We start from the raw sequence: 21,494 nt of genomic DNA, 5'->3' as shown, positions 1-21,494 counted from the left end.
TCCCTCCCTCCCGCTGCTACCCTCACTCCTCCACCCCCTTTCCAGAACCCTGAGCATGGGATTTCCATTCACTTTAAAAGAGTTCTCATCTTAGGTTACAACAGTGGGATATACAGCCAGGAAAGAAACAAACCCTTGGAAGTACATTGAGAAAATTAATACATATATTTTCTTTAAAAACAGGCACTCAGAACCTTTCAGATGGTTGTAAAGGTGAAGGTAAATTTTTATGTTGAAAAAGCAAACAATCACATTGGTTTAGACTACATTTCAAAGTGGGTATTAATAAGGATAAAAGGGGGGAAAGGGTGCCTGGGTTAAGCATCCTACTCTTGAACTCTTGATTTTGGCTCAGGTCATGATCTCATGGTCGTGAGATTGAGCCCCCGCCATCCCTACATTGGGCTCTGATCTGGGCACGGAGCCTATTTAAGATTCTCTCTCTCCCTCAGCTTCTTCCTTGCACACACGCTCTCTATCATAAGTGATATAGATAGATAGATAGATAGATAGATAGATAGATAGATAGATAGATAGATAGATGTATGTAAGGACAAAAAGCTCATAATTTCAGCATACTCTGAAATTTCTTCTAATTTATAAATTAAGTGCTTTTGATAAGTTTAGAAAATTAAATTGGTTGAACTTTTCAGGGTACCTGCAAAAACCCCCAAATTTTGAAAAGTATAATGAATAGAATATTTTATATTGACATAAAGTCTATAATTTTTTAAAAAACTAAATACACAGTAAATTATTGTGTTTACTCTGTCCAACAGATACCTGAAGAGTCCCACATAGAGAACTGTATTGCTGCACGGACCAGTAGGATCCTCATTTTTAAATTGCCTACATCAAGAATGCTGTGTTGGTCCTGTCGCTGATGGGCAGTGATCTGTCTGCCAGTGCATATTTTTGTTTCAGTTGACATTAAATAACATGTCTCTAATAAATGCTTTATATAAAGGAAACAGCTCTAAAGCTGGAGGATTCTCTTCGAATTGTGTGCAATATTAAAGATAGTGATAGATGAAGAAGAACATTCGAAAATATCAAGGGATCATTTCAGCCTTTTGACATTTTGGTGAAATTGAATCACTCAAAAACTAGTCAGTACTGCTGATAAAGAAAACCTAAATGTTTGCTTCCAACAAGCCAACTGGTACTGTTTTCTTCTTTCAGTTAATCACTGGACTGTATTGAATCATGAGATATAGTAATGTTATCTTCTGTGTTCTGGCTTATGTGCAACCTTATTTGTGAAGGCGTGTTTTGTACCAAAGGCTCTCCTACATAGATCGGCCCATTTACACATAAATAAGTGAAATCTACACTGTGCCCAGATGAATGGTGTTCAAGACAGACTGGCCTAAAAGAAATGTGCCTTGCTTGATTCAACATCCTTTTATTTTTTTGACTCAAAATGATAGATTTGCAAATTTGTCTCGTAGGTAGGTTTTAGCTGAGCATAAATTTAAAAGTATGTTAGTACTTATGTTTAAGTTGTCTATTTTAGCTAAAATTTTAATATTTGGTTATAGTTTTCAGCAGTTCATAGATATTATAATCACTCAGTTTAGTTTTCGTATGATGTTTGGTGTGGTGAGACAAAGCACATTCTTAAAGATATATTATAATATTTCATCTAATGTATAGAATTTCCTTCAAAATTGTACCTGTAAAAGGTTTCTTGACTCATCCTCTATTTTTATAAGTTATTCCTTTAGAAATGGAACTTTTTTCAATAAAATAAGCAAAGTTTTAGTTGGAAAAGAGATTTAGGAGGTCATGAAGATGATTTCCCTTTTGGGGACATTTCACTTCTGTGCCATTATTAATGTATTTACTGTGACATTTCAGCAGAATGGTAGCTATTTGTATATTATTTAATAAGCCTTATGGAAAGTCAAACTGTGAACATTTGGTATAATGAAGACTTTTTTTCACTTTCATATTTTATTTTTGAAACATACCTGAGCAAATGCGTAAATAACCAATTTCCTGTTACTCAAATGCATAGCGACGCTGTTCTAATAAGAGTGCTTGTAGAATTTTAATGATATCAAAATATTTCAGTAGCAAAGCCAAGATTATAATACTTTTTGATGCCATGTAAAAGGAAATACAGGTAATGAGTTTCATTGTTAATATCTAAGAATCGATAACTAAACAATCTTATACCTGTTAGCAGCAAAGGATGTAGGAGATAAAATCCAGGTAATTTTCTTTGAGTCAATGCCTACAATGAATTTTGCACAATCTGCTGATAATTCTTCTGTGGTCAAAATTTTGAGACCAGATCACTCTCGGGAAAAGTGAAGTAAGTGACTGATAAGTATCTCAGATTTGAGCTATGTGAACCTCCCAACTGAATGATTTGTAATTAAAGTGAAAACATAGCCAAAGCCACCACCATGTTTTTGTTCTGTTAGCGCACATAGAAGAGACGCTGGCCCAGAGAACTGTCAATCCATTCGAGCCACCTAATACTCATAACTGATGTTCACAGACTTGTCAGCAGTTAAAGTAATTCACATCAACTATTGGGATGATTGAAACAAACCAATTAAATGTCCTATAAGGGGTTTTAGACATTCACATGTTTTAGTAAGGATCGGTAGGCATTACAAAAATAGACACAGGTACTACCTTCAGGAAACACCAATGACACAACCTTAAGTATTACGTATACTTAATATCATATCTGCATTATTATTACAGGCCACGGTTTCAAATAAAGACAAAACCTGGACTTTGAGATAAAAGCACAGAATGGCACCAGATGAGTAAACTGTCATATCTGATATGGTTCACCAAATGTGTAGTAAAAATACAGTATTGATGTAGATATCATGAGACCAGAGTTCTCACCCACTTTCTACCTGTGGGACCCTAGATAAGTCACTTACTGTTGCTAGGCTACAGTTTCCTAAGTTGCAAGGTGGTTGTGCTGGGTTAAATGATCCCCAAAGCCCATTCTCAGCCCCCAAATCCTCACTTATACACATTTGAAAAGTCTTTGAAGAATACTTAAAGTACTCAGATTTTTCTTACGCATCTCCAAAGGAAAGAGTAAATTGAAATAAGATTTAAACCTTTAAAGTGTCATAAATATACCATTCTTCAAATTGATTGTGAGAAGAGGAAATAGGATGTTTTTTCTCCTCTAAGAATTGTCACTGGCCTACAATGGGATCATGAAAATGTAGAAAACCCACTGTGCAGAATGGAAACAGATTAATGAAATAGCTGCAAAGGAAGAGGAGGTTATTTGTTCAATTTAATTAGAACTTAATGTGATTTGAAATTACATATGAAATGCTAAAAACAGTTCCAGAGCTGTACTGCACACTCAACATTATAATCCTGGACTAGAAAGTGGGAAAAGGTTGGAAGGATGGGGATGTTTGCCTTATGATCTCTTGATTTTTTTTCCCCCACAAGAAGCAGTTTGGTAGAGCTTAAGCAAGTGTCTTTGCTTTAGTGCTGGCTCTGCTAATAATTTATGTGCCCTAGGAAAGTCCCTTTGACTTCTCTGAGCCCTAGTTTCTTTATCCGTGCAAAGAAGACTTTAAATTTAGTAATAATCTGTACGTTTCTTTATATCTTTGAAAATTCTATAATGTTTCCAGAATATTCTGATATGCACATACATGTTGCTCCTCTCCAGGCACTAAGATGCCACAGATCTCTGTTCATATGACTGAACAGACTACAAATCCAAATGTTCATATTTCTAATTGACCTCAGCAAGACATTAAAAAATGTAACTTTTAATTTGGACCATGGCTTAACTATTATGACTTATCATTTCATCCTTGAATGGTGGGTTAGTTACTATATAAACAAAGTTTCCGTGCAAGTGAATCTCCCGTTTAAATCTTTGTAGTTTAATAAACACTTAGCAAACCAGAATTAAATATATTATGCTTGCCAGTGAACTGTAGCTGATTGCAAGGTGCGTTTTTGTCACATTAAAAAGGTAACGCCGTTTTTGGTCCCAGAATTCAAATGACTATAATTTGAAATAATATTCACAAAATGTTGTAAACTTTTGTGAATACAAAAGAGGCCTGATGGAGCCATGTTGTAATTAGTTTTGCTCAGGAGTGAGAAACGAAATTCAGGGATAACCCAAACGCTTCTGTTTGGCTTTTGTGGACAGTTGGAAAAAGAAGGGTTATAGCTTTTGTACAACATAGATAAGAGATAATTATACCCATTGAAAACCAAGAGTATATTCTGGTTGCTGGTTTTATGGTAGAAAGAGATTAGGATAGAAAGATGCTAAAATATGGACACTAGGGAAATTGTTAAAATGATAGCAGTCCATTTGAATAATCCAGAAATATTTTGTCATAACAAGATTATTTGTCCAGAGGTTTAGTCTTATATCCTTCCATTCAGAAAAGGGGGCAGTTTTTAAAGGCCTCTATCACAATAGGAAATGTATATTTTGACTAGCGGAGCAATTCATTAAAACATTTAATCTGATAATTTTTGGTCTTGTGAATCTGAATTTTCACTTGGGTGTAATTGAGTCTCTTATATATTCGTGTTAGTGATATTTGTGAAAAGTAACTTTATCCATTTTTTTTAAAGTTGACGAAATTTGCTCAATGGTGATTCTATCAAATTGTGTTCATATTGTATCTTGCAACAATTTGTGAATTGACCATACAGAAACAAACCATAGTAGTATCTCTTCTGGTGAATTGTATCCATGGTGTGATCTCTTAATGCTGGGTTTGGGGCGGGAAGGTTAAGTATTTAGTTGACTTAAAACTAATTGTCAAAGTGTTTTTAAAACTGTAGGACTATAAACCAAATAGGAATATACTCTTCTTTTGTTCAGTGTAGACCATTTTTGGAACTACCCCATACAATGGCATAATTTGGGGTAAAAAGTTCCTCTATATGTATACAAGGGAAAGCAAACAGTGTATGTAGTATTTCCATGTAGTATGTTAAATGTAATAATAACAATAATCCATTTCTGAAATCGTATACAGATAGTAATTATGCAGACATCCAAATACGATTTTTTCATAGCAAAGTCTAACATTTGTTTATCTCATACTTTGCAAAGATCATTCACATCTTATTTAATCTTTAAAATATCCATATGAAGTAATAATAGCATCTGAAGTTTAGAGATTAACCAACCAGTGGAAAGATCAAGTGACTTGTTCAAGACCATATGGCCATCAAATGGCTCCAAATCTCATTTTCTTTACACTGTTCTCCCTTATGTTATTTTGCCATTAGCTGTAAAACTGTAGCTGAAATCTAATTCTACATGATATGTTGGGAAATTTCAGAGTTGGAGAACAAGGCATTTTTTGCTATTAACAGACCTTGTTAGATACTTCCAAAAGAGAGTCCTCCCACAGGGTGATAGCCAAACATTTTCCATCTAGAACATAATTAAGTCCACCAACCCTGATCATAGACACCAAATCCACGTGTTGTCATAATGTTAGACAGACAAGTTATCTTCTTCCCTAGCTTTCTAATTTCCTTTTAAAAAAAAAAAAAAAAGTCTACCATAGTAACTGACTTCTGAACAGTTGAAAGCAATAACCCAAGAAATGGCCAACATTCTGATTCAGAGAAAACGTACCATCAGACCAACCACTGTAACCAATTTCCAGCCCACTGTCTTTCGTCACATGTATGCTGTGATTAGCAGAGGACAGGGAAGGAGGAGAGGATAGAAAAACTGTCTTCATTTTAAGAAAACTCCTTATTCTAACTATTCAAAAAGAATTGGTTATCAAATATTAGACTACAGGATTAATACCTGCAATCTAATACATGTTCAAATACATGGTAAAGTTTATCCCCATATTTAAAAAGTAGGTAATTTCCCTGATAAAATTAAAATCTGATGACTGCTCAGTTTGAATATAGAGAAGATTCATGTGTTAGTTCATGACATAATACAACATTTTTATTCTTTTTTTTTTTATTTTCAACGTTTATTTATTTATTTATTTTTTGGGACAGAGAGAGACAGAGCATGAACGGGGGAGGGGCAGAGAGAGAGGGAGACACAGAATCAGAAACAGGCTCCAGGCTCTGAGCCATCAGCCCAGAGCCCGACGCGGGGCTGGAACTCACGGGCCGCGAGATCGTGACCTGGCTGAAGTCGGACGCTTAACCGACTGCGCCACCCAGGCGCCCCTGTTCTTTTTTTTTTAAACAACAGAGAGGCACTGTTAACTGCTTTCCCTTGTAAATCAACAGTCTGTGATACGTTCTGTACTTTTACTCACTAGCAATGCAATGTTACTGTGCATAATTAAGTGGAACATATGCTATACTATATCAGAATTTAAATTTTGCTAACCTTAAATTTAGTTCTCTTTATCAAACAGGTAAGTCAATCAAGTATTATTTTGTATGGAATGAAATAATCATTCTCAAATAATGACGTAGTAACAAATAATGGAATTCTGAATAGAATGTAAAGTCAAAACTTCTTTTCTATATTCGTCTTCCTTTGACCTTGAATTGTGTTCACTTATCACTTATTAATGTAAAGTTTAAATAAGTTTTTATGCCGTGTTCTTGGATGTTCTTGTCATAATACATTCGAGCCTTCTGTTAAGTAAATACGGTAAATACCTGTGAGTTGATTATGTGATATTTTTATCTGACCCATTTTTTAAAATTTGTCGTCGTATTTAAAGTATTTTCATGGCAAATGTTATGTGCGGAATTCAATAAAATACCCCCCAAAATCCTGTTACTCATATTAATTAGCTCCAACTTCTTTCTTTTCTCTCTCCACCTGCCTTTTCTCGTTTTGGTTTTGCAAAACAGGAAACATCAAAACCCGAGCTGTTGTTAACAGCTTAAGTATCACCTATCTTTGCAGACAGTTCTGGGTCTTCCTCCATGACTTGGCAAGTCTTTTGGATGCCAACATTGCCCAGGTTTCTTCCGTTGCTCCCTGTCTTACGTTGTTGAGGGCCCAGAAAAATCTCAGGGAAGAAGAAAATTAGTTGTAATAAGTATGTACCTTCATACTTGATGTAAGTTATATGGGAAAATTGAAGCAAATGTCTGAAGGTGGATACAAAGATGACCCTGCTCTCAGAGAGCTTATAGTCTAACAACAGGGGAGGGTAGAATTCTCATTATTAGACCCAGAAGAGTCAAGTGTTAAATAAGGGCATTTTGTTTTCCGTATGTATTCTCTATTATGTCCAATATTTTTTTATCCCGGGACAGACTGTAATTTCTACTAATCAGCCCGCACATACCCATTGTTCTTATTTTGTGCTCAGCAATGTGGATCCTAATTCTTTTTCCTAATAGCAGCTAGTTACTCAAATGTGTTTGTGCTTTTGGAATGTCAGCACATGCTGCGTCACCAAAACAGAGGCCCTCTTGTTTCCATCTGGAATTTTACTTCATCTAAAAAGAAAAAAAAAAAAAGTGCAGATTTAGGCTGCCTTCTACCTGTAGTAATTAGAACAAACCATATTTTTCTAAGCCTCCGGTTGATACAAGAAATAACTGTTTCTGAGTTTTCTGGTCATGCAAATTTGGTGGTAGATTTCCACGAGCCATAATTTGTATTTCATGTTCAGGAACTAAATCTTTAAATCCTTTGCGAACATTTACAGAATGAATTAAGAGATGCGGGATTACAAATAGCCTCTTAGAACCATGCCTTCCTCCAAGAGAATTCTCTTCCTCCAAGAGAATTCTGTTGGACTTAGCAGAAACAAATTAGTACCTAATGCTCACTGCTGCACGCCTTCTATGGGCTGTGGGGTATGTATGGGCCCACTCAATCCTCAGCTCACCCTTCTGTACTTTCTTTTATATTAGAACCTTTATCAATATTGTGCCTTTCTCTCCCTTAGGCCCATTGATCATGTATTTAGAAGTTCCATTAATCGCAGCCAGATGGGGCACATTATTATTATTTTTCAATCCTTCTGGATTCACTCTGCATGATACCTGATAACTTGAGTCATGAGAGAGGAGAAAAAGCCAAATGGAGAACTCCGTCCTCTGGGGACAGCACTGTCTTTTAAAATCTAAGGTCAGTGAAATCATTGTTCTGGAAATGAAGCCACAAGAGGAGGGACAAAGCAAATAACCCAGAAATCTGATTTCAAAGCGCACCACTGTCAGGGAATTGAGTGTGTGTGGACCGTCCCTCACCCATGTCTGGTCCAATTCGGCAAAATAAACGCCTTCAGATGAAGATAACACAGGTTGATTCGTGGGCACCATCTCATTAGCCTTTACGATGTTGGTGAGACGTAGATGCCAGGTAGTCCTGGTTTAATTTATACCTATTCTGCTAGCCATGAAAACAAACATTTCCGCATGACCTGAGTCAGAAAGCAATCAGGCACCGCGTGAGGGAAGTTAGTCAGAGGGCCAGAGAGGGATCAGGAAGCCGAGCTAAATGATGTTAACCGCACCTGATGTCTTCAGCGTTCATTTGGTTTCTCCAGAGAAGCTGAGGAACTCTGCAGAGGAAAATGCTTGTGTTGCCTTCTGGTTTGTGGTGATGGAGACGGAAGTAATTTGGAGAGAGAGGGGCAATCTCTGGGGGCAATTTATAAAGCTGTTTGAACTTTATATGTCTAGTCTTGAGAAAGTAATGAGTTTGTGATTTTAATATGCCTCTCCCTGCAGGCACTGTCTGTGCCCGCGGGAATGCTGTGCGCTCAGGCCAAGCTCTCATCATGTGTAGTACCCCCAGAAGGAACCTAGCAAACAGTACTCCGAGGCCATGCTGTGCATGTATGGGCAGTCAGACAGGATTAGACACATGTGCCACGGGGCACACTGCACAGGCAGCCCGCATCTCTGGAATGCCTGGCGTATGAATTAAGGGGCCTTTACAATATTTATGATATTTTAAGAAGAGATAGAGCATATATATCACATATATTTATTTAAAAACAATCTGTAAAATCTGTAATCTATAAAATCGGCCGAGGAGGTACCCTCACACACTTTGCACAAATGAAGAAACTACACGCATAGTTGTGCGATTTGTTTAAGGTGGTGCGATCAGGAAGCCCTCTTGCCTTAAAGTGAGACCCCAAGGGCTATAGAAACCTCAGTTCTGCAAGTTGGCTCCATCACCCCTCCATGAGTCTATTCATTTGTTATTCACAAATATTTATTTGGTGCCTCTTACATTTCTCCCTCTTGCTTCAGTGGAAACCGTGTCCCAATCTCTGGAGCTCTGGTTCATGCTGTTCAACCTTCTCCCAAACTTGGCTTCACCCAACATTATCTGTCTTGGCCATGTACTCAGTATCTTCCCACCCTGGAATCTTTTTTTTTTTTTCTTTCAAGTTTATTTATTTATTTGGAGAGGGACAGAGACAGCATGAGCAGGGGAGGGGCAGAGAGAGAGTAAGAGAGACAGAGAGAGAGAGAGAAGCCCAAGCAGGCTCCACATGGTCGGCACGGAGCCCGACTCGGGGCCCGAACTCACGAAACTGAGGCCATGACCTGAGCGGAAACTGAGAGGCTGACGCCCAACTGACTGAGCCACCCAGGCACCCTTCCCCACCCTGGAATCTGTGATTACTAAGTAAATGCTTCCTCCACCATGGGTCCGTCTTTAGCTCTATTTGCCCCTTTCCATTCAAAGTCAAGCTTTTTAGACAGAAGTTGTCTCTGCTCCCTGACCCCTCATGTATTTGATATTCTACTTCCACCGCATCCTACCATCATCCGGCTTCTGTCTCCATCTCCTCACTGAATATTCCCTCACTCCTGGTTTCCTTGTCAGCCTTTAGTTCTCATCCTACCCACTCTCTGTGGAATTTGATGCCCTTTGACCGCTCCCTCCTTCTTCATTTTTGTGATGCTATCCTTCTTCTTACCTTTCTTTCCATCTGTTCCCAGTCACGTTCACTGACCTGCCTTCCTTCTGTCACTTCTTAAATCCTGCTGCTCCCCAAGGTTCTGATCTGAGCCATGACCTTCTCTCAGCATCTAAACTCTCCCTGGGTTATCTCAGCCAACATCTTAGATTTAACTGCTTCCCCAAATCCTTCTCTCCAGCCCAGATCTATCTCCTGAGTGCTATTCATACTGTAGTCCAGGTACCAGTTGTTTTCTCAGGAGGTACATTTCCTTCTGCTCACATTCCATCCTTAGAGAACCTGCTACCCACAGCCTAGAAGGGAGAGCCCTAGAACCCACATAAACTCCTTCTCTATCCACCAGCGGTCACCTCACCGACCCTCACTGAGCCAATTAGGTTTCTCTCTCCCTAGAATTTGTCATTGAGACTGGAAGACCTAGAGACAATTAAGCAGAGATCTAAGTCTTGTAGAATTGAGCTAAGGTCAGTCTCTTGATGACCCTAAATCCATGTAATCCATATTCTGGTAGAGCCATAACTAAGCCTAGAAGAGAAGCACAGAGAATGAAATGGACATGAAACAAAACAGTCACACTGCTTCAGTGAAAGATGGTAACTACTGACAATTTTCCAGTATGTAAATTTCCCAACTCTACCTCCTGCTCCTGAGTTTAATGAGATTCTTCTACAACCTTCCAGTAAGCCAGGATTTTGTTAGCCAGCCTTATGGAATTTTCTGATCCACACACAGATGATCTCTCTTGTATATACCAATCTCTTTGCTAGAAATATCTTATTAGATGGTCTCCAAACTATCCAAGGGACCTCACACTCAACATGTCCGACCCAGAGTGACTCATTTCCTGCACTCAGAACCACATCACACCCTAACCGTATTTCATAATTTGGGGAATGGAACCACTTCTCCTTAATCCTCCTGTTTGGAAGACTGAGGATCATCTAATCTCAGACTTCTTCTCCCTCGCTTTTTACAGCCAATAAATTCTCGCCGCAACGTCCACCACCCGCTCCACCTCTGAGTGGTTGCCGTATCTTATAATTTCTTGCCTATTTTGCTGCAGTAGCCTCGTCCATTTTTCATGCTACAGCCCAAGTGATGTCTGGAAACCACAAATATGCTAATGACTCTCCTGGCTAAAATACTTCAGTGACTTGCCCTTTATCCTTTGAGAACAAAGCCCAAACTTTCTAGCATGACATCCAAGGCCCTTCATCATCTAGCCCCTGTTGACCTTTCTAACCTCATTCTTTATCCCTCTCTAACAGGTGCTGTCTGCTTCCGTCACCCTCAGTTACTATGAACTCCTTGCATGTAATGTGCTCTCTCTACTCCATACCTTCACATTTGCTGCTCCCTCTGCCCACGCCTTTTTTATGCCCCACTCCACCCATCCACCCTCTTCTCCTCAGCTGGACCGTCACTAGTTACTTTCAAGACTTACTTTAGGTGGTCTTTCCCCTCGAAGATCTTTGGGAAGTATCCTTCTTTTTTTTTTTTTTAATTTTTTTTTAACGTTTATTTATTTTTGAGACAGAGAGAGACAGAGCATGAACGGGGGACGGTCAGAGAGAGAGAGGGAGACACAGAATCCGAAGCAGGCTCCAGGCTCCGAGCTGTCAGCACAGAGCCCGACCCATGAACCGGGAGATCGTGACCTGAGCTGAAGTCGGACACTTAACCGACTGAGGCAGAAATTCAGTCTTGACAAGTATGTAGAAAGAACTGAGTGCAGCAAATGAGGAGGGGAAGGGTGTTTTCAGCATCCTGCAGCCCAGGCCAGGTTGGTTGTCCTCCACAAGTTGCAAAAGCCGTGACACTTTGAGGTACCTCTGTTCAGAGGCTCTCAACTCTAGATTCGTAAAACGAATGCACTCCAAGGAAACTGGATCATTGACTTAGCAGTGGAAAGCCCTAAAATAACATGTCAAACTTTTGCAGTGCTTACAAATATTTTGGATTCAATAAAACCCCAAATATGTCCCTCTCTTGGAAATTTTCCCTCTTAATTTTGAAACACATGAGTCGTGTTGAGGAAGTTAATCTGTGCTTTCAAGTCAACCACACTTACCTCATTCACTTGCTGTTTTAGAAGATCTGTTTATTATTCCAGGAATCTTCAAGGTCCTTATTGTAAGCTTGCAGGCTTAGAAACAGGAAATCAGATTTTATCTCAAGTGTAATTTTAACCTCAGCACTTAAACATTTCCAGTAGTTTCTAGACTTCATCAGAGAGCCACTTCAATCTCCGATCCTTGGAAGTATTCCACTTGGACAAGAGCTCTTGTGCCTAAACTGTACAGAATTTGTCTGTTCGTATCTCTACGAACCCTCAGTCAAAATGATTCCCAGCTCAAAATTACCTACACATCCTCTTATCTGTGTGGAATCTGCCGGAAGCAAGCCTGAAGAAGGCACCAAACTTAAATCATTGCAGTCACTAAGAACCATTCACTTAAAGCAAGAGTTTAGCTGCTGATAATGCCAAGCACACTTCTTTTTTTTTTTAATTTTTTTTAACGTTTTTATTTATTTTTGAGACAGAGAGAGACAGAGCATGAACAGGGGAGGGTCAGAGAGAGAGGGAGACTTAGAATCTGAAACAAGCTCCAGGCTCTGAGCTGTCAGCACAGAGCCCGACGTGGGGCTCGAACTCATGGACCGTGAGATCATGACCTGAGCCGAAGTCGGCCGCTTAACCGACTGAGCCACCCAGGCGCCCCCCAAGCACACTTCTTAACAAAACTTCAAATATGGATTTTCCTCCTTGCAATAACAGAGAAAGAACATATTTACTGGAAAAGAAAAACTAAGCCTAAGGGTTGCAAATGGGTCTCGATCCATGTTATTCATTGCAACTCCTTCGGGCCTATTAAAGGGGAATTTAGGGAACCAGAGAGTAAGATATAATTAATGTAACTTGGTGTTGGTGATTTACTCAGTGACAAATTATAAGGCTGCTACTATAACAGGTTCCCACTAGCTCAGAAGGAACAAAGCTCTTCTGTGTTAAGGAAGGGTCATAATAGCAATTCTCAGATACATGTCATTTCATCTTTCCCAACGGTTGTACACCAACTGAAGACACTTTCATCTGGAATCCTATTTGTGTGGTCTCCACTTGAAAAGACTTTTAACATCTAATGCTCTGGAAAAACTTTGTATTTTGAAATATAGATTGTTGTCCATATCTGCCATATTTTCCTGTCTCCTACCTGGGTTGCTATGAGCTGACCGTGTCCGCGTCTACAAGGGTTAAATCTGACACTAAAGGGACACTTCCCTCCTTTTTTTTTTTTTAAACATTTGCAAAACACTAGCTCTATTCAAAATAAAGAACCAACCTGATTTAAATGTACAAACCTTTTCTGAGAATATACGGATGGCGAGTGAGGATAAGAGAACATGTTCGGTAGTCCCATACCACACAGCCGGAAGCCACAAAACACTTGGATGCAAATGTCCCTAGCAGCTTTATTTGTTTTCCAAAAACCAGAAACCAATGTATAACGGAATGGATAAACAAAATCATAGTACGTTCACACGATGGATACTACTTGGCAAAAAGGAATACATGGTTCAACCTGTCAGAAACTTAATACCAAACGAAAGCACCTTGAGGGGCGGTTCCTTCCTAGCTGGCATCAAGATACCTAGCTGCTATCTTGATCCGCGGGCCTTTTTGAGAGATGATGCAGATCTTGTTTAATAAGCTAGTAGAGATGACCACACAATACTGCCTTGCAACAAAGGGGGTAGATCACATCGCTAAAAGCCTAAATCCAGTTGAGATGATCTTCTTAGTAGAATGCACAGACATGTTCTTACCATGCTCTTCTGAATCATGGCGATCCAGAATTTAAAGAACTACACTTCACATTTTCATATTCCTTTCTCCCATGTCATGTATTTCTTCAAAGAATGCCCGTTCTCCAAGGAGAAGCTCACAATCACTGGGATTTTTAAGTCACAAAACTGGTAATTGTGAGTCATTGGCTGATTCATCTTCTAAAGTAGCTAACCCTCTCATCTTATAACACGGACCTTTAATCCCTCCACTGGTAATTCAGAAGTGATTTGCAGCTGCTCTATAGCACCACTATTGTTCGTTGTTAAAAACATGTCAAGAGTTAGAGGTGTTTTCAAAAAAAACAAACAAACAAAAAACATAACAAAAAAGAAAGCTTCAACTGAAATAAGAGATTGCCAGAGATTTATAGTAGGAAAGCAGTGCTTTTAGGTAAGTGGGAGTCGAAATTTCGAGTTAATATTTTAATAATTATGTCTTTGTTTGGCCCAATTTCACTTGGATTTCAGTCCAACAATCCTCTCTTGAAAATATTCTGGGTAAATCAGTGTCTCCCCCCCCATTCTAAAATGCCACCCTAAAAATGATGGGCTTTTTATTGGGTTCTGAAAACACTTGAAGGACAAACCAAAGTGAATAATCACACTCATAAAGCAAGAGGAAAACCCTTATATAATGCAGTCAGACACCTCTGAGCTTTCTGGCCAAAAGCCAGACGATTGCATACAGCTTTACTTAACTTCCTTTGTCAAAAAGACCTCAGGGGACGGTGGGGGGAAAGAAGTGTCTAGCTTTCACTGATCATTCTTAATCTCATTCCCTCGCGAGAGCCCAGCTCTACTAATATCGGGTGATTCCAGCTTTGTATGTGGGTAGGAAATGGGAGGAACCCCTTCCTCTAAACCCACACTTCTATGCAAAGGCATCTTCGGGAAGAGCTGTATTCAAAAACCTCATAATCTCGCTACTTACTGGTCCCCAAGGACCAGCGGCATCAGCATTACCTAAGAGCTTGCCAGAAATGCATAATCTCAGACTCCACCCCAAACCTACCGAATTAGAATCTGAATTTTAATAAAATCTCCAAGTGACTCATAGGCACATGAAGGTTTGAGAAACCCTGCTGGGGCGTCTGGGTAGCTCGGTTGGTTGGGCGTTGACTTCGGCTCAGGTCACGATCTCACAGTTTGTGAGTTCAAGCCCCTCGTTGGACTCTGTGCTGACAGCTCGGAGCCTGGAGCCTGCTTGGGATTCTAGGTTTTCCTCTCTCTCTGCCCCTCCCCTACTTGTGCGTGTGCACTCGCTCACGCTCTTTCTCTCTCTCTCAAAAATAAATAAGCATTTAAAAAAGGAAAATGAGAAGCACTGCTATCAGAGTGCTACTACATCACCTCACTCACCTTTGAGCCATCAGAGTGGATAAATAATATCTTAAATTCAAATCAGACTTAAGCTAAAATAATCCACCTTGATTCCATATAAGTTTGTTTAGCAAAGAATGCATGTTTTTACCCATGAACACTAAGAATTGAGAAGCAACCATCCCTCAATAGCTATACAGTGCTTGGTAAAGCCCCAGGTTTGGACTAGTCTTCATGAGTGTCGATAAACTGGGGAAATAGTAGCTTTCACGTACTAAATGCCAATAATCAATGACAATAGCCATTTTACCAGGCACTGTTCTAAGCCTGTACTGTATTAACTTGTCGAATTCTGGAAACCACCCTGAAAGGCAGGCTCTATTATTATTGCCCCCATTTCAAAGATGAGAAAGGTGATTGATGGAGAGGTTGAGTGCCTTGCCTCAAGTCATAAAACTAGAGGTTGGCAGAGCCAGGATCCGAAGCCTACTCCAGAGCCTAGAGGCTTAACCATGAGGCCATATTACCACCAAATGCCTGGAGTACGATATCTCTGCCCCTCACAGCAGCCCTACAAGGTAGACAGTATACAATTGAGAACACTGAGGTCTCAGAGCTAGCAAACGATGAAGTCTGTGTGTTCCCCCACCCCCAGCCCCACCATGATTCCATGCCGGCTTTGAGCCACCTTCAGTGTTGCAAATCCCAACTATTCCTGGCAGGCTGGCTACATCTCAGCCTGGTACGATCAGAGCCCAGGACTTCAGTTCCTTCTGTCAGTGTAACAAAGGTAAGAACGCCTTATCTCATGCCTTCCCCCCACCAGCCGAATTCAACCTGTATGTTTTATCTGTATTTAGCGCAGCATATTTTACAAGGCTGGGGATTCAGCCCTGTCCACTGTGGTTCTTCATGTATACAGGTCAAACCCTGGTCCCGAACACATATGTCTAGCAACGTGCTTGCCCTGGAAGGCCCCCGCCCCGCTGCCTCACTGGAAAGCCATGTTTTAGTCATTAGTATTCTGGTCAGACGGGAAATCTCCCTTGCAGAGCTGCGGTGGAGGGGAATGAAGCTTTGCACACTATAAATAGTGATTTTATTAAAATGTAGAAAAATTGTTGAGAAACAGAAGAGAGGTGGGGGTAGGGGGTTGCCACGGCAACTCAACCCTCCCTCAGTTTTCAAAGAGCAGCGAAGGCTAAGGAATAGTAAATAGAGAAAAGGAACCAGGTGACACGTGATCACAAATGGAATGCGACAATCGGAGGGACGAGTTTCAGACTGACTGAGGAGCTGGGAGGCAGAGGGTGGGCCTCAGGAGGAGATGTCCTTCCTCCAAGTGCAAGGAGCCTGGAGGAGGTAGATCTTTGTCACCACCCTTACCGCATGGCTCAGCCACACAGGTCACCAAGCAACAAGGCCGTGGACAAACGATTTATGGATAAATGAGTATCTCTCACGAAGAAGCAGGAATTCTCCTGGCATCCTCCCAGGAGCTATCCCCCATGACCTCTGTGCGTATTTCTAGGTATTGGCTCTGGGACCCCCATGTTTCATCCCCACCCGTTACCCCAGGATTGTTGATTGACTCCAGGCAGATCAGGAAAGATCAAGATGGTCCAGAACTCCACCGACTTATTTGACATTAGATAAATTCCCATGTAACAAATTCAAAGTATATTATTGAGGAAAACTAGGATAAAAGGATAACCTTCATTCAGGACTTACAGGTTACCTCGTATTTGCATATTCTCTCATTTAATGCATGGGAGAGCAGCCCTAGCAATCTGGGATTACTCAACCTTACAGTAGCCGACGAAACCCGGTATGCAGCTGAGACTGAAATAAAGTGATTACTCTCTCTGGCCCGCAAGAATTTCCCATCTCTCCTGGAGAACGGAATTCATGCTGATGGCCTACCTCATCTTCAGGCTGGCTTCTTCACACATTGTGACAGTTTGAACAATGCACTATCCCCACTAATTAACACGTCAGCTTTTGGGGGTGGGGAGGGTGGAAGGAATAGGGGGAGAGAGAGGGAGAAGTCCCTGTAGATACACACAAGCTAACGCGTGTGTATCTTTCTGCTAATGGAGAAGAGCAATGCTGGAGATAAACAAAAGATTGTCCAAAAGTCATTTTGAAGACTGAAATGCATGAAGTTACTTTGTAGCGGAGCTTGCCAGCGGCTGTTTCAGTTAATTTTTCAATGAGATTGCATTTCCACCCCCACGCACTCTGAAAGAGATAGCAAGGGGAAGGTAGTTAAGGGGAAAGTAGTCTGGGATTCAGAGCTGGCCCCAGATGACCCACAGCTCACCTTGCAGCACGGCGAGCCATGCCACGTGACACCTGGGGTTCAGCGTTCACTCTGCCCGCCTCCCCACCGGTCAGACCTCATGCACACGAGGCAGGGCTCAGGAACTCCGACATCGTGGCTGAAGGGAGGAGTGGTGCCAAAGAGAAGCTGCCTCATGAGGCAGGGTGAAGGCATCCTTGGACTGGAAAAAACATGATGCAAAAGAGGGAAGGTTCTGGGTGAGATCAATGCATACTTGATCACCATACCCCAGAAGAGCACCCGCTTGGAAAGGTAAGTTCTGTAAGTCCATAGACAGTCAAAATGGCGCATAGTAGGTCATCATCAGAGAGGAGAAAGCTGACACTTGGAGAAGGTAGATCATGAATTTGAGCCAAACACCAAATCTTTGGGGCTGATGCTCTCAGTAGTCCTCTCATTTCTTGAGGTAGGGGGCAGGCAGGAGGGGAGTCTGTAGGCATTGCTTAGAAGGGCATTGCTACAAAGTCGAAATGAGAGAGACTCTAGACTATATGTTTGCAGCCTTGCCTGGGGAGTTGAAAAGGGGCACCAATATTCACAAGCGCAAACTGGGAAGCCACAACTTGGTTGGGTTTCCGGTACTGAAGCCAACTGTGCAGTGGCTCAGTGGCGTCCATTTCTACCAGTCATCGAGTGCGGTCTTTCCCTAGTTGTACCATACACACACACACACACACACACACACACACACACACACACACTATTATTTCTCTAGTCTCCCCCTTCTCTTCCCTTTTCTCTTTTGTGAAGTCACATACAATCATTCGTTTTTATATTAGCCGCACTTATCTATCCAGGGCAAGTGTTAGCATTTGTCCAGCTAAATCCCGGGGCCCCAGTTGCCAAACGACTCCCCCCGAGACTGCACTAACACACAGCCAAGAAAAGCTTATAGCAATGATAACCAGTATTTACTGAGCACCTGCTTACAACGTGGAAAACGCTGGGATAACAGCTCTCATGCATTCAGGTTCCTGAATGTCTCATCCAGTCCTTAGGACAATGCAACAACCTTGGGAAGTGTTACCATCCCTACTATGCAGGTGAGACTCTGAGACGGAGAGGGGTCAGGAACTCCCAGAAAGTCACAGCACTGATCAAGGACTGGGTTGGAGAAATATGACCTGCTTCCCCTTTGCCTCCCCAGCATTTCAAATATATTTAATTTCGTCTAAGTTGCGTGCCTTAAGAATAAATGTTTTCTGTTAAGCTATCTTAACTGGTTCAGTATTCAGTTCATAATCAACTGATTCTACTTTGTAATTAATCTTTGTTTTCTCAGTGATGAGTTTATATATGCCTTCTCCCATTCCCCGTTTCTGCCACTCACATCAATTTCTTCATATTCTGGTATCCGGCAAACCATCCAGCCTCCTTCTCTTGTTCTCTTTTCTGATCTTAGTTTCCTGCATTAGGAAGGTAGGCGGGACTGAGTGAGCTCACGGCACGTCTTTCCCTTCATTCTACAAAGCACCTCGGGTTTCCCATAACCCTTTGAGCCACCTCCTCCTTGCACTACCTTACTCTCTCACTCCTTATTTTCCCTTATTCTTAAACGTGTGGTCCTCACACAGTCTGGGGGTTTTTTTCCATATAATTCAAAAATTATTTGGACCCGGCGATATGGCCTCATCCCAGAACTATTTGCGGACGCCTCTCCGAGGTCACTGGCTTTTCTTGGGTCTTACCCTCTTGACGTCTCCATTTTTGTTGGTTTCCATGACACGGAACTGCCTTACTTCTCCTCATTAGTAATTATTCCTCTTTAGCCTTCCTCAGGCTCCTCTTCTTCCATCTTTCCCATCAGTGTTCTGTTGCCAAGGTCTAGCCTTAGCCCTCTTCCCTTCTCCCTCGGTCCCTTCCTGTGCCATGATACATTCCCATTCTATGACTGTCTTTGGAGCTAGCTCCTAATCCATATCCTTGTCCTCAGCCTCTCTCTTTGGCACCTCCACTTCCAACAGCTAGCAGGTCACTGCCACTGGGATGACTCAATGACATTTGCCACCAAAACTGTCCCGGCAGAGCAATTTCTGTTACTGAACCAGTCCCTTTTTCTGACTTGCCTATTTCTGGCAAATATCACCATGTCCTCAGTCACCCAGGTAGAAAAATATGTTGTAATCTTGGACTCCTCTGTCTTCCTTACCCACTAGATTCTCTTAGCTTTAAAATATAACAAGATTTGACCTCCAATATCCCCATTTAGGTACCTTTAGTGACCCTCTGTTGCCTGTCGACAACGTGCCAAGTCTCACCTTCGTTTTTCATTTCCTCTCTCCATTGGTAGCCCAAAGCAACCCTTCTTATCCTAGTTTGCCCCAACCAAATTAGACCCTGCCCTGTTCTCACATAAAGGTGAAGCTTTCCTGCCTCCCTGCTCTGATCCATACTGTTCCTGACACCTGTAACACCTTCTCCTCCAAAACACACAAGTCTTTTCTGACCTTCCTACCCACAACTTCATGAGTCTTCTTAAGTTTTGGTGGTGTTTTTCATGCTCTAAGACTCTTTGTTTTTCTCTATTTGTTTCACCTCCTGAAGCACCCTGTGGATTCCATGCCTCAAGGATCTCTGTTTTCCCATCACCCTTACATGATGTGTGAGTGGCAGATTCTCTTGTATCCTTGATGAATGGAATGGAGTCGGGGCTCAGTGGCTGTAAGGGAAGAACCAAGTTGCCAGGACCTTCTCCTCTCCTAAACCCAAGCACATATTCTTTTAATTGTCCTACTTTCTCATCCTACAAATGAGCCTCCTGTTCCCCCTATGGCCTGAATGACTGCCATCTCCCTCTGTGAGCGGTGAGATCTTAGGAGTAATGGCCACGACTATTGAACACTCCCATGTGTCATGCACCATTCTAAGCATGCACCCGTTTTAACGTCTTTAAACCGCTAAGAAATCCTGCAAAGTATAATCTCTATTTTACAGATGAGGACATTGAAGCACAGAGAGGTTATGTGGCACGTATACATTCCAACAGCTAGTACGGAAGGAGCCAGATTCTCACCCAAATCCTCTGGCTCCCAGAGCCCATGTCAGACCACAATGCTACGATGAAATGCAGATTCAAAGTGGGGAGATTTTACTTGTAGGTTTGGATGGCCCAAATCTCAAAACCTGGATGGGTCTTTCGTGTGTGGCCAGATATGTACAGATGTGCATCTGATCATGAGTGTACGTGCAGTGGAAAGGGGGACGCGTGTCTGTCTTCGTACTCTGCTGTTCAGCTGGTGCTTGTGTATTTGCTATCGTTTCCCCAACACAAACTTGCTAAGAGAAGCCAGTACCATCCGTGACTTTATTCTGCCACTGGAGTCTACTCCCGGGCTTGTCACATAGTTTATGACCCACAACTTGAGGGCCGAATTGTATTTTCACGTATAAAATGTTCAATCCACGCATCTCTGTTAAAGCTTCCGTTGTCTGCCCCCACTTCTCCCAGCCTCCCGACTCACACCCACTCTCTTACAAAGCAGGTGCAGTTCAGCAAAATGTAAGCAACTCAGCTCTGAATGTCAAAACACGACTTTACTCAATTATTAATTTGGGAGAACCAGGAGAACAGCAAATAAATATCCCAACTAGGTCATGCTATGAAGTATGTGAAATCCTTTTAGATCTAATATTTAATTTACACTCTACTGCCTGAACAAGTTTCCAGCCCCCCAGATTCAAGCCAGAGGCCAGGAGACATGGCGTCAGATGATGACGCCAGATGACGTCAGATGAAGACTCAGCAGCTATAGAGACCCAGTGCAAAGGCCAACACTAAATGAGGGACAGCTTCCGAGGAACAGGTGCCCAAAGGGCAGAGGCAAAAATGCTTCTCTAAACAGACCAATTAGCTCAAACACAGGAACGAGAGCTTGGGCCCTGACATCTGGATAAGTCGGGCTGCAGGTCAGGGCTTGGCCTCAAGATTCTGCAGGCAGCCAGGTTCTGGGCCAACATCAGCCTCTTGCCGCTCTGTGCTATTCAGGCCAGCCAAAAGGGAGATCCACGCATGTGAAGTGCCACCTAGGGCTGAAGCAAGGGGACAGGTGCCTGACAGCCGTTCTCCGGCTGTAACACTATGTAGGTGTTGGGGCCACAGCGAA

At 41.6% G+C, this 21,494-nt stretch overlaps 1 protein-coding gene and 1 long non-coding RNA gene across 3 annotated transcripts in view; one reads left to right on the top strand and one right to left on the bottom strand.

Annotated features, from left to right (window-relative positions):
• The window catches only part of KCNA3 (potassium voltage-gated channel subfamily A member 3), a 28,685-nt gene extending 15,617 nt beyond the window's left edge, over nucleotides 1–13,068 (top strand). The window contains exons 2-3 of one of the 2 annotated variants that reach the window (XM_086717800.1): nucleotides 7,881–8,062; nucleotides 11,418–13,068. The gene's annotated coding sequence lies outside the window, so the exon portion shown is untranslated. Of the gene's footprint in view, nucleotides 1–779; nucleotides 6,761–7,880; nucleotides 8,063–11,417 lie in introns of those variants that run through there. The other variant, XM_025927834.2, reaches the window with a different exon arrangement.
• A 3,676-nt stretch (nucleotides 13,069–16,744) lies between these two features.
• Nucleotides 16,745–18,885, bottom strand: LOC147578234 (uncharacterized). Its single transcript, XR_015254975.1, has 3 exons — nucleotides 18,722–18,885; nucleotides 17,371–17,551; nucleotides 16,745–17,288 (listed from the first exon to the last, which is right to left on the bottom strand). It is a non-coding gene; the product is annotated as an uncharacterized LOC147578234 (long non-coding RNA).
• Nucleotides 18,886–21,494: the final 2,609 nt, after the last annotated feature.

Source organism: Puma concolor, chromosome C1 (assembly GCF_028749965.1).
Source record: "Puma concolor isolate L17-30 chromosome C1, mPumCon1.1.hap2, whole genome shotgun sequence".
Taxonomy (NCBI): Eukaryota; Metazoa; Chordata; class Mammalia; order Carnivora; family Felidae; genus Puma; species Puma concolor.
The sequence above is the reverse complement of the archived record's forward strand: the minus strand, read 5'-3'. Positions and strand labels throughout refer to the sequence as shown.